Source organism: Callithrix jacchus, chromosome 10 (assembly GCF_049354715.1).
Source record: "Callithrix jacchus isolate 240 chromosome 10, calJac240_pri, whole genome shotgun sequence".
In the NCBI taxonomy this organism is placed as follows: Eukaryota; Metazoa; Chordata; class Mammalia; order Primates; family Cebidae; genus Callithrix; species Callithrix jacchus.
Window position 1 is genome coordinate 122,317,130 of NC_133511.1, and position 13,571 is coordinate 122,330,700.

The 13,571-nt window shown below is 48.2% G+C and overlaps 1 pseudogene; it reads left to right on the forward strand.

Moving 5' to 3' along the window:
* The first annotated feature begins 205 nt into the window (after positions 1 to 205).
* Positions 206 to 5,332, forward strand: LOC144577927 (non-structural maintenance of chromosomes element 4 homolog A pseudogene; annotated as a pseudogene).
* Positions 5,333 to 13,571: the final 8,239 nt, after the last annotated feature.

Consider the following 13,571-nt stretch of genomic DNA (forward strand, 5'->3'; position numbering starts at 1 on the left):
AATCCCAGCACTTTGGGAGGCCGAGGTGGGTGGATCACCTGAGGTCAGGAGTTCAAGACCAGCCTGGCCATCATGGTGAAACCCCATCTTTAAAAACAAAACAAGACAAAAAAAAAAAACCCCAAAGTGCCAAGATTGACACACACACACAAGAACAGAATTGAATCCAAGGTGTCTACATTGGCACACTGTGGTTGATTAGGCCATGCTTCTACCCAGTGGGGTGGTTAAGCGAAGCTTTCCAGAATTTACCCTACTGAGTTTTCGATGTTTGGACTCCAAGTGCGCCGGTTCCTTCTTGGTGTTCAGCCCTTATGCCAGATGCCTGCAGGCCTGCCTGGCCATGCTGTGGGTGAAGGATCCACTGGGGCCAATGCCTACCTGGGAGTGCTCTCGGGATCCTGTCACTCAAGCGGGCTGGAGTCCCCTGCGGGGATGCCCCTGTGCAGGGCAAAGCTGCCCTGACCGTCCGCCAACTGAAACTCATTTACCTGCCCTGACCATCCGCCAACTGAAACTCGTTTACCTGCCCTGACCATCCACCAACTGAAACTTGTTTCCCGGTCAGGGAACCAAAATGAAGCAGGAACAGCAAGAAACAAACCTCTTGAATAACAAACTGAGGGAAGAAGTGGCTTTTTATTTGGCCATGAACTGCGGGGGGAGGGGGGGCTACAGCCTTATTCACTGAGCTCCTCGAGAAGCAGCTTCTTTCCCCTTTTATAGGCTTACAATGCTAAAGGGGAAACTGAGGTGAAACTATGTTATTGTTCATTGGCTGGACATTCAACCTTACAATGTTTTGGCTTTATTAATTTGCTAGTTCATATGCAGCACAAGCAGGAACAGGCAGGGGAGAGGGTTTACAGACACAAGACAAAGGCAGTAAATTATTGGTAAAGGTGTTTTCAGAAGGGAGCCTGCGTCGTGCAAACACGGGAGTGTAACCCAGTGCCAGGCTCCAGCTGGTAAAAATAATATTCATTTGCAACTTTTTTAAGGCTTACAAATAGCAAAGATGCTGGGAACCAAAAAATAAGTTATTTTCCCATCTCTTTGGTATTTTCTTTCTTTTTTTTTTTTAACCTGCCTTCCAATCCAAAGGGGAGGAGGAAGTAAAGGCCAAAAAGTGGGAAAAGGGGAGGGGGTCTCCCTCTCAGTGCCACACACTTTACAACAAACAGATCTCGTGAGAACTCTTATCATGAAATGGCACTAGGAGGATGGTGCTAAACCACCAGAAGCCACCCCCGCTATCCAATCACCTCCCACTAGGTCCCGCCTCCAACACTGGGGATTACAATTCCACACGAGATTTGGGTGGGGACACAGAGTCAGACCATATCACTGTTTATTTTTGTTCCACCTGAGAATGCTCTGTCTTTGCAGGGTTAGGGTTATATCTCTGCCAAAGGGTTGTCCCTGGAATAGCCCCACTTGCCCTTGAGAAACTTAGAGAACTCATTCTATTCCACTCACCCGGAAAGAGTAAATGCTCTTCTGCCTTACAGGATTAAAGCTGTTTCCCCCGTGTGTGTGTGTCTTACCTCTTTGACAGGACAGGGAAATGTCCCCATAGCAGGCATTCTTGCCTACTCTATAGCTCCACCAGCTTCTCATAGGCCTTGCAGAAGCTGCATGTTAAATAGTTGATGAAGAAATGATGAAAACAGACTTCCACAATGGATGGAGACCTTTGTGTATTGTTTGGGCTCCTAGCAATACCGCTTTGCAGAACTGGGATATGGTTCGTTTCCCCAGAAGTCTTCTCCAGGTGTGTGCCACCATGCTCGGCTATTTCTTTTTTTTAATTTTGTAGCAACAGGGTTGTTGGAAACAGATGCTCAGTGCTGCAATGAAAAATCGTCGCTGAGACAAAGATCTCCCAACAAGGCAATTTTACTTTCTGCAGAAAGGGTGCTCCCATTAGCCATCTTGCCCTGAGGGTACAACTAACAAAGGAAAAGCAGACATATTTATCCTTTACGCATTTGGGGTCATCCTTACTCCTGTGTCTGATCTCTGTTGATTGGAGCCAGACCTCACAATCTAAAAACACCTGATTGGCTAACAACTTAAAACTTTTCTAAACAGGTAAAAGCAATGGAGAACAGAAGGAAAAGAGGAATTCCAAATAGGGAAGGGACAGGAAATTGCTTGTGAAAGGACTTAAAAAAGTAATAAACATCTTGGTTAAAGCACAAGGAAGGAGGTACTACGTGCCTGTGAGCGTGTCTAACACCTGCATAGGATAGGGCTTAACAAAGAGTTCTTAGCAAAAAGCAAGAAGGCTTTGAAGAAAGTCTTTAAAACAAACTATTATTTCTAACACTTATGATTTATTCTTTAACAAGAAAGGAAACTTCGAAGAGAAACTTTTCTACTTCCTCCAGGGTCTTTCTTTGTTGCCCTGGCTGGCTTTAAACTCTTGGCCTGAAGCAATCCTCTGGTCTCAGCTTCCCAAAGTGCTGGGATTACAGGCATGAGCATCACGTCCCGCTGACCTCAGATGTATCTCCAGCCCAGGTGCTGGACATGTATCCCTGAACTTAACCTTCACTGGAACTCATTTTAGACTTATAGGGGATCTGAATCTTGGCCCATTGGGTGGTCTTGGTCAAATTTTCTTGTCTGATCCCTTCTTCCTGGAGGGATCAATTCTCAGCCCCTTACAGCCCAAAGAAAGGCACAATACAGGGAAGAAACAAGACTATCACAGCTCGGGCAGGAACCATGGCAGCTTGCCATTTTGCCAAGATTAGTCTTCCAACAGCTTGGAGCTTGGAGCAGAGGTGGAATGCAACTTCCCCAAGGACTTGTCCCATGGCCCTATTATTGATGCGCTGAATCCTGGGTTCCTCCAGGGATTTAACCTCTCTTGTTGAACTTGTCAGGGAACACCTGTGTGTGATCTGCTAGGTGAGCTTTTCCATTTGAGTTGTTCTCCACCCTCAGCCCTCAGCAAATCAGTGAATTCAATAGGCAGAGGGCTGCTGTGCCTGGTCATGCTTTGAGATTCACCCTGGGGTCACCTCTTCCAGGCAGGTCTCACTGACCACCCCTGCCTGCCTCTGTGCACCACACCCCTCCTCCCACCTCCCACCACCCTGTGCCCTCTATACAGCCTTCTTATTGCACTTTCCAGGGTGTTGTGATGGGTCCATTTACATGCTGATCTCTCTAGTGGCTCCTCAAAGACAAAGTTAAATCGACTTTCCTTGACCTGGCCTGCACATCGTAGGTGCTCAGTTCATGTTGCTGGAGTGAATGACTATTTTTTATTTATTTTATTTTTATTTTTTTGAGACGGAGTCTCACTCTGTCACCCAGGCTGGAGTGCAATGGCACCATCTCAGCTCACTGCAAATTCTGCCTCCTGGGTTCAAGTGATTCTCCTGTCTCAGCCTCCTGAGTAGTTGGGATTAACAGGCACCCATGACCACACCCAGCTAATTTTTGTACTTTTAGTAGAGACAGGGTTTCACCATGTTAGCCAGGCTGGTCTTGAACTCCTGACCTCAGGTGATACACCTGCCTCGGCCTCCCAAAGGGCTGGGATTATAGGTGTGAGCCATGGCGCCTGGCCGTGAATGACTGTTATTTTATTTATTTATTTTTGAGACAGGGTCTCACTGTGTCACTCATGTGGAGTGCAGTGGTGAGATCTCGGCTCACTGCAGCCCCAACTTCCCTGGCTCAAGCAATTATCCCGCATCAGCCTCCTAAGTAGCCAGGACCACAGGTGTCTGCCACCATGTCTGGCTAATTTTTAAAGTTTTAAAGGGTCTTGCTCTTTTGTCCAGGCTGGTCTCAAACTCCTGGACTCAAGTAATCTTTTGCTTTGGCCTCCCAAAATGCTGGGATTACAGGCATGAGCCACCACACCCAGCCTTTATTTTTATTTTTGAAGAAAATTTAGAATAGTGGTTCTCAATCTTGGAATCACCTGCGAGCTTTAAAAAAAAAATTACCAGTGCTGGAGCCCACTCCTCAGGATTCCGATGTCATTAATTGGGGTTAGAGCCACGGATGAGAACCACTGGCCTAGAAATAGTTTTGCTAACTGGCAAGATGAGTACAAATTTAACCCAGCAGATAAGGTTAATTATACAAGACTGCGACCTCATAGTTAATAAGTTACTTACCATGAGGTTAGTAACCTAACTTGATTTCCCAGGACAAAGATGAACAAACTAGATTTTCTGATTTTCTTTTCTTTTCTTTTGAGATAGGGTTTCCCAATTGTTGCCCACGCTGGAGTGCAATGGCGCAATCTCGGCTCACTGCAACCTCTGCCTCCGGGGTACAAGCGATTCTCCTGCCTCAGCCTCCTGAGTAGCTGGGACTACAGACATGTGCCACCATGCCTGGCTAATTTTGTATTTTTAGTAGAGACGGGGTTTTTTCATGTTGGTCAGGCTGGTCTCGAACTGCCGACCTCAAGTGATCTGCCCGCCTCGGCCTCCCAAAGTGCTGGGATTATAGGCGTGAACCACCGCGCCTGGCCACAAACTAGATTTTCTTAGAGAAATAGTCTGACCGATAGCAGCGGCCGCGGGCCAGAGGGTGGGGACCGGGGCCACGACCCACACCGGGATCGCACCGGCTCCGGCTCGCGGTCCCCGCTGTCGCCCATGGCCCGCCGCCGCGCCTCGCCGGTGCACAGGGAGGCCCCAGAGCGCCTGAACCTGGAGGACACAGAACCGTCGGATTCCGATGACGAGATGATAGACCCGGCCAGCTTGGAGGCGGAGGCCGCCAGATCCGCCATCAGTACCGGGCGCTCATCAACTCCGTCCAACAAAACCGGAGGACATACTAAATGCCGGCGACAGATTTAACAGAGGTCCTTGAAGAGGCCAACACTCTGTTTAATGAAGCGTCCCAAGCAAGAGAAGCAGTCCTGGATGTCCGCTTTCTTGTTTTGGCTTCAGATTTGGGCAAAGAGGAAGCAAATCAGCTGCGCTCGGACCTGAGCTCGTTTGAAATTTTAAGACACGTTGAAGCTCTACTGATACATATGGGTGTAAATCCGCTAGAAGCTGAAGAACTCATGCGTGATGAAGATAGTTCTGATTTGGGATTCATAGTCTATGACTCCTGGAAAATATCAGGCAAAACAGCAGAAAACACTTTTAATAAAACCCATACATTCCACTTTCTGTTGGGTTCAATATATGGAGAGTTCCCTGCGCCAAAGCCGTGAATTGATCCTCCAGGAAAAGTTCCTATGATACAAGAGGAGAGCGCAATGCCCGCCCAGTTAAGCAGAATGGAAGGCAGAGGTGAGCAAATCGCTTGAGCCCAGGAGTTCAAGACCAGCCGAGGCAACACGGAGAAACCCTGTCTCTACTAAAAATACAAAAGTTAATCAGGTGTGGTGGCACATACCTGTAGTCCCAGATACTTGGGAGGCTGAGGTGGGAGGGTCACCTGAGTCCAGGAAGGCTGAGGCTGCAGTGAGCTGTGAAGCTGGGTGACAGAGCAAGACCTGGTCTCAAAAAATAAATAAATAAATAGGCTGGCATGGTGGCTCACACCTGTAATTCTAGCACTTTGGGTGGCCGAGGCAGGCAGATAAACTGAGGTCAGGAGTTCGAGACCAGCCTGGCCAACATGGTGAAACCCCTTCCCTACTAAAACTACAAAGTTAGACAGGGATGGTGGCGCACACTTATAGTTACAGCTACTCCGGAGGCTGAGGCAGCAGAATCGCTTGAAACCAAGAGGCAGACGTTGCAGTAAGCCAAGATTGTGCCTCTGCACTCCAGCCTGGGTGACAGAACAAGATTCTGTCTCAAAATAAATAATAAAAAACAAGAAAGAAATTTCCCAACAGTTACTGGCTCCCCCAGGAAGGAACAGCCTGCGTTTAACACAATGGAACAAGATTCACTTTCTGGGCTGGTTTGATTCCTTTTGTTTCATCCTGTTATTTTAGGATGGTTTTGTATGTTTTTCACGGACTGATTGTTCTAAACGCACCAACATGGGTGACCATGGACAAGCACATTGCCCTGGACTTCTTGGAGTCAGCCGAGGCGGGGAATGAATGGTGGCCAGCACCTCTTGCCTCACGATTTGCTTAATGACTATTTTGCTGACTGTGCTCTGGCTGGGACCCTGGCTGTAGGCCTGGTCAACCTGCTGTCAGTCACAGTCATGGCAACACTCATGTTTTCTAAAGAAAATAAAATAGTTTTGGGACCAGGCACAGTGGCTCATGCCTGTAATCCCAACAGTTTGGGAGGCTGAGTTGGGCAGATCGCTTGATCTCAGGTGATGCCAGCCTAGGCAACGTGGTGAAACCCCATCTTTAATTTAAAAAAACAAAACAATGATTTTGAGGCTCATGCTTGTAATCCCAGTGGTTTGGGAGGTGGAGGCGGGCGGATCACTTGAGTCCAGGAGTTTGAGACCAGCCTGAGCAACATGGTGAAACCCTCCCTATTTCTACAAAAAAATACACAAATTTTAAAATAATTGTTTAATTATGGTGATGTTGGGTGCGGTGGTTCATGCCTGTAATCCCAGCACTTTGGGAGGCCAAGGTGGACAGATCACCTGAAGTCAGCAGTTCAAGACCAGCCTGGCCAATGTGGTGAAACCCCATCTCTATTAAAAAAAAAAAAAAATTAGCTGGGCTTGGTGGCACACACCTGTAATCCCAGCTACTCAAGAGGCTGAGGCATGAGAATCACTTGAACCCAGGAGGCACAAGTGGCAGTGAGCTGAGATCATGCCACTGCATTCCAGCCTAGGCAACAGAGAAATACCCTGTTTCCCCCCCACCAAAAAAAAATTATAATGGTGGCATGGGTCTGTAGTCTCAGCTCTTGGGAGGCTGAAGCAGGGGGATTGCTTGAGCCTGGAGGCAGAGATTGCAGTGAGTCAAGATCACACCACTGCCCTCCAACCTGGGTAACAGAGTAAGACCTGGTCTAAAAAAAAAAAAAAAAAAGTTTTGGTCCAAGTCCCTATCAGTGCAAATAACTAGAGTATCTGATGGGGCAGCTATACCCCTGAGAGTCCTTAGCTGGATACATGAAAGGTCAGAGACCAAAGGACTTAGGCCAAGTGGCAAAGGCTGCAGCTGAGCTCATCTGAGTCTTGGCAGGGCGCCTTGCGATCATCCAGAGGGTGAGGCTGTAGAAGCTGCTACGTCTCCCATTGGCCTCCCATCGCCCCCTAGAGGCTGCCGTGAGATGCTTCTGTATCGCCTCCAGCTTCTGTGAGATCATCGCCTCCAGCTTCTGTGAGACCTAAGGCCCTCCTCCGAATAGAGCTGTAGAAGATAAAATTCCTCAGCTGCATCTGGAACAGGCTCCACAGCTACTGGGCATCCCACAACCTTGCGGTCACAAGCCCCTTCAGGGTCTTTCAGGGTCATCCTGTTCGGTGTAGGGGACAAGGACTGCAGGGGCTGGCACCTTAGGCTTGTCCTCCTTTTCGCTGTCTATGTAAAGAATAAATCCTAAATCTAAAAGTGGCTCACTGTGCCTTTATAGGTCAAATCAGCCAGGATTTGGCCTCTGCCTGGCCTAGTTGGATGTGAGCTTGACAGTGGCCTATTGCTCCACCTCTCATCTTAACCAAAGCTGAATCAGAGAATCTGGGGATAGAATTTTTGGCTGTCACACAGGTCTAATAATGGCCCTGAGCTTGGGAGAGATAACTGATTTATGGAACCTCAATAAATATGGGTGGCTGGCTTTGAAATGAAGACTCAGGGATTATACCTGGAAGGCTTCCATTTAAATGGGTCACATGAAAGGTTTAGTTCCAGAGGAACATATACATATTTTTTGAAAGGAGTTTTGCTCTTGTCGCCCAGGCTGGAATACAATGGTGTGATCTCAGCTCCGTCTCTTGGGTTCAAGTAATTCTCCTGCCTCTGACTCCTGAGTAGCTGGGATTACAGTCACCTGCCACCACACCCAGCTAATTTTTGTATTTTTAGTAGACATGGGGTTTCAACATGTTGGCTAGGCTAGTCTCGAACTCCTGACCTCAGGTGATCCGCCTTCCTTGGCCTCCCAAAGTGCTGGAATTGCAGGCGTGAGCCACCGCGCCCGGTAGGAATATTTGTATATCGAGGACACCTTATTTCCTGATGGAAAGCCAACAAGATGTAAGTTACCAGTGTGCTGGAAAAATACCCAGAAGGTCTTTCCAACAACCCACTAGAAGAGGGAGGCCAGGGAGTGGATTTCTTTGACCACGAGGGCACGTGTGGAGAAGCCTCTATGACCAGTAGCAGTGAGACAGGATGGGGTTCTTGCTGGTGCTCCAGAGTGGCAGCACAGGGAACTTCCAGGTCCTCCAGACTGCACTCACGCTGCTCCCTGCGTGCCTGCTCACCCACCACAACCTCCTGCAGAACCTCACAGCCATAACCCCAGAGCATCACTGCCGGCCAGGGACAACTGGACCAATGGGTCTCCTGTCCGAGCTATGTCAGGGATAGGGACCTACTGGGGGGTCTTCATTCTGCTGAGCAAGGACCGCAGGGCTGAGCAATGCCTGAGGGTCTCTGAGCCCCAGTGGCAGATCTTAAACCACAGCAGCTCCTCTTCTTTGGGCCTGGGCGGTGAGGCCTGGCTGGATGTATGGGTATATGACTGGAGCACCATGGCCTCCTCCATCACCACTGAGCGGAGGCAAAGCTACAGTGGAGTGCTGAACCTTCAAACGGCTTTTTAACTTTCTTTTAATCAGGATATAACCTTTTACGTTAAATGTAAATTTAAGTGTACAGCTAGATAACTTTTATATTTTGTTTTGCCTATGTTTGAATTCCACATAAACAAAACCATGTAGAATGTATTCTTTAGGCTGGGCGAGGTGGCTGGGTGACAGTGAGACTACGTTTCAAAAAAAAAAAAAAGAATGTATTCATTTTCTTTGAGATGGGGTTTTGCTCTTGCTGCTCAGGCTGGAGTGCAATGGAATGATCTTAGCTCACCGAAACCTACACCTCCCAGGTTCAAGCAATTCTCCTGACTCAGACTCCTGAGTAGCTGGGACTACAGGCATGTGCCCCCATGCCCAGCTAATTTTGTATTTTTCGTAGAGACAGGGTTTCTCCATGTTGGTCAGGCTGGTCTCAAACTCCCGACCTCAGGTGATCCACCCACCTCAGCCTCCCAAGTATTTATTTTTTTTAGAGACAGATTTAACTCTGTTTTCCAGGCTGGAGTGCAGAGGTATAATCATAGTTCATTGCAGCCTCAAACTCCTGGGCTCAAAAATTCCTCCCAAACTTTAATTTTTTTTTTTTTTTTTTTGAGATGGAGTCTTGCCGTTGCCCAGGCTGGAGTGCAGTGGTGTGATCTCGGCTCACTGCAACCTCCGCCTCCCGGGTTCAAGCAATTCTCCTGCCTCAGCCTCCCGAGTACTACAGGCGCATGCCATGGGGCCTGACTGATTTTTGTATTATTAGTAGCGACTGGGTTTTACTGTGTTAGCCAGGATAGTCTCGATCTTCTGATCTTGTGATCTGTCCGCCTCAGCCTCCCAAAGTGCTGGGATTACAGGCGTGAGCCACCGCACCCGGCCTCAAATTTTAATTTTTAACATTTTTTATAAAGATGGGGTCTCATTATATTGCTCAGGCTAGTCTTGAACTCCTGGGCTCAAGTGATCCTCCTGCCTCAGCCAAATACATCCTGGGCCAGGTGCAGTGGCTGTTAAGATTGCAGGTGAAAGCCACCGTACCTGGCCCAGGATGTATTTGTTAGTGTCCTGGGGCTTTTAAATTCAACATAGGTTTTTAGGAGTCATCCATGTTGAATGTATCAGGAGGTCTTTTCTTTTTTAGTATTATAAAGAATTCCACTGCATGAATATATCATAGTCTAGCTGTCTTTTCTATCATTGAAAGACATGTGCACTGTTTCCAATTTGGAGCTATTCTGACTATCACAGTCATGAACATTCTGGCACGTCTTTTAGTGGACACAGGCATTTGTCTCTGCTGGGTGTATGCCTGGCATGGAATTGCCGGATCACAGGGTGTCCCTGGGACAGTTTTGTAAAAGGCTTGTATCAACTTACAAATGTATGAGATGTTCAGCAATCTCCCATTGCTCCACGTCCTCCCGCAAACTTGATCCAAGTGATTTCATCTTGCCTTCACTTAGCTACTTACAAAACAGTAAATTTTTTAAAAATCAACATTTTATCCATTTTCTTGCTACTCCAAATTTCTCATGCACCTAAATAAAATGAGAATAGGGCCAGGCGTGGTGGCTCACGCCTGTAATCCCTGCACTTTGGGAGGCCGAGGTGGGTGGATTATAAGGTCAAGAGATGGAGACCATCCTGGTCAACATGGTGCAACCCCATCTCTACTAAAAATACAAAAAAATTAGCCGGGTGTGGTGTCACGAGTCTGTGGTCCCAGCTACTCAGGAGGCTGAGGCGGAAGAATCACTTGAACCCAGGAGGTGGAGGCTGCAGTGAGCCGAGATTGCATCACTGCACTCCAGCCTGGTGACAAAGCAAGACTCTGTCTCAAAAATAATAATAATAATAATAAACAAAATGAGAATGAGAAGAGGAAAAGGCCAGGTGCGGTGGTGGGTGCCTGTAATCCCAGCTACTTGGGAGGCTGAGGCAGGTGGATCACCAGCGTCAGGAGTTCAAGACCAGCCTGGCCAAAATGGTGAAACCCCGTCTCTACTTAAAAAAAGAAATTAGCCAGGTGCAGTGGCGGGTGCCTGTAATCCCAGCTACTTGGGAGGCTGAGGCAGGAGAACCACTTCAACCTGGGAGGTAGAAGTTGCAGAGAGTGAAGAAGAAGAAGAGTTGGAGGAAGAGGAGGAGGAAGAAGAGGAGGAAGAGGAGGAGGAGGAAGAGGAGGAGGAGGAGGAAGAGGAGGAGGAGGAAGAGGAGGAGGAGGAAGAGGAGGAGGAGGAAGAGGAGGAAGAGGAGGAGGAGGAAGAGGAGGAAGAGGAGGAGGAGGAAGAGGAGGAGGAGGAAGAGGAGGAGGAAGAGGAGGAGGAGGAAGAGGAGGAAGAGGAGGAGGAAGAAGAGGAGGAGGAGGAGGAGGAGGAAGAGGAGGAGGAGGAAGAGGAGGAGGAGGAAGAGGAGGAGGAGGAGGAGGAGGAAGAGGAGGAGGAGGAAGAGGAGGAAGAGGAAGAGGAGGAGGAAGAGGAGGAGGAGGAAGAGGAGGAGGAGGAAGAGGAGGAGGAAGAGGAGGAGGAGGAAGAGGAGGAGGAGGAAGAGGAGGAGGAAGAGGAGGAGGAGGAAGAGGAGGAGGAGGAAGAGGAGGAGGAGGAGGAGGAGGAAGAGGAGGAGGAGGAAGAGGAGGAAGAGGAGGAGGAGGAGGAAGAGGAGGAGGAAGAGGAGGAGGAGGAAGAGGAGGAAGAGGAGGAGGAGGAGGAGGAAGAGGAGGAGAAGGAAGAGGAGGAAGAGGAGGAGGAGGAAGAGGAGGAGGAAGAGGAGGAAGAGGAGGAGGAAGAGGAGGAATAGGAGGAGGAGGAATAGGAGGAGGAGGAGGAATAGGAGGAGGAGGAGGAGGAATTATTGAAAGATTTCAAGCAAATTGGGTCTCAATTTGTGTGGATCATCCATTGAGGTTAGAGGGCTCCTAAGATGAGGGATTGGACTGTGTGCTTTATAAAATGTCTGGGATAATGTGCTAATTTTATCATGCTAGCATTATTATAAAGGTTTGTGCCATTTAAAATAAATAGGCTGGCTGGGTGTGGTGGCTCACACCTGTAATCCCAGCACTTTGGGAGGCCGAAATGGGTGGATCACTTGAGGTCAGGAGTTCGAGACCAGCCTGGCCAACATAGTGAAACCTCATCTCTACTAAAAATACTAGGGAGACTGAGGCAGGAGAATCGCTTGAACCCAGGAGGCAGAGGTTGCAGTGAGCTGAGACAGTGCCACTGCAATCCAGCCTGGGTGACAGAGTGAGACTCCTTCTAAAAAAAAATTACTAAAATAAAATGGCTGGTGTTCATGACAGCAGGACCACTGGACCCCACAGTTGTGGAGAGAGGCACATAGTGAGGCATGGCAGCTGTCGGCTGACACCTCCTTCTCTTCTCCTCCAGTGGGACCTGGTGTTCAAGTATAAGTCACTGAAGTCCATATACATGGTCGGATGGGTGGTGGGGGCCGCTGCCTTCAGCATCTGCTGTGACAGGTAAGGAAAGGAGGCCCAAGCAGGCCCCGGAAATGTCTGATCGGGCTATTGCTCACACTATCCTCACACTATCCCCAGAGACTCAGGATCCCCCCCTAAGAAGATCCCCATTCCCTTCTCCCTTCAACAGAGGGTAGAGCACTCACCCCATACTTCTGGAGTCCTGGGCCCCCCACGTTTCTAGGATGCTGTCCACTAGGCATGCATCTGTTGCAGCTGAAGTGATGGTATCTCCCCTTTTTGTTCTAAAATGAACTTAAGTCACTAATACCAAATTATTTTCTGCTTGCTGCGAAGTTCTGGGTCATGTGGCAGAATGCCTTTTGTCACACGGAAGGTGCCGAAGCCCCACTTGCAGTCACTTTTCTGCTGCCCTGCGTGATTTCACCAGCAGTGTTGCCTTCACCGTTTGCTTCCTGAGGAAGGGGGAGATACTGCGGTTTGGTTATTGTGAGTGGCCAACTTAATAGAGCACCAATAATGGGAGTCCTTGTAGGTTCCCATTTTACCTATAAGGAAATGAGGTTTTGCACCGCCGGTCTTAGAGAAAGCTGCTTCCAACATGGACATTGGACCAATGTCCTTGGAGGTAAAGATGGTGTTGGAAATAGATGCTTGGTGCTGCAAAGAAAAATTAGCACTGAGGCAAAGGATTTTTTAGTAATGCAATTTTTACATCCTGGACTGCAGGAAGGGTACCCTCACTAGCCATTGCTACGAGAGTACAATGAACAAAAAGAAACATATACATTTTTCCCTTATGCATTTGGTTTTTTGTTTTTTTATTATTATTATTATTATTTTTTTTTTTTGAGACAGACTTTCGCTCTTGTTACCCAGGCTGGAGGGCAATGATGAAATCTCAGCTCACAGCAACCTCCACCTCCTGGGTTCAGGCAATTCTCCCGCCTCAGCCTCCTGAGTAGCTGGGATTACAGGCACGCGCCACCGTGCCCAGCTAATTTTTTGTATTTTTAGTAGAGACGGGGTTTCACCATGTTGACCAGGATGGTCTCGATCTCTTGACCTCGTGATCCACCCGCCTCTCCCTTATGCATTTGGGGTCGTCCTTACTGCTGTGTCTGATCTCCGTTGGCTGGAGCCAGACCTCACAGTCAAAACTAAAACCTGATTGGCTAACAACGTAAAACTTTTCTAAACAGGTAAAAGCAATGGAGAGCTGGGACATGCCTGTGAGCCCGTCCAGCACAGATATCTTGGTTAAAGTACAAGGACATAGAATGTACTACGTGCCTGTAAGCATGGCATGTCTGACAGCTACATAGGATAGGGCTTAACAAAGGTATTAGCACACTTACTCTTTAACAAGAAAGGAAACTTTAAAAGAACTTTTTTACTTCCCACAGATGATTTTCTGTGAGGAGGAAGCTCTGTGCCTGACACTGCATCT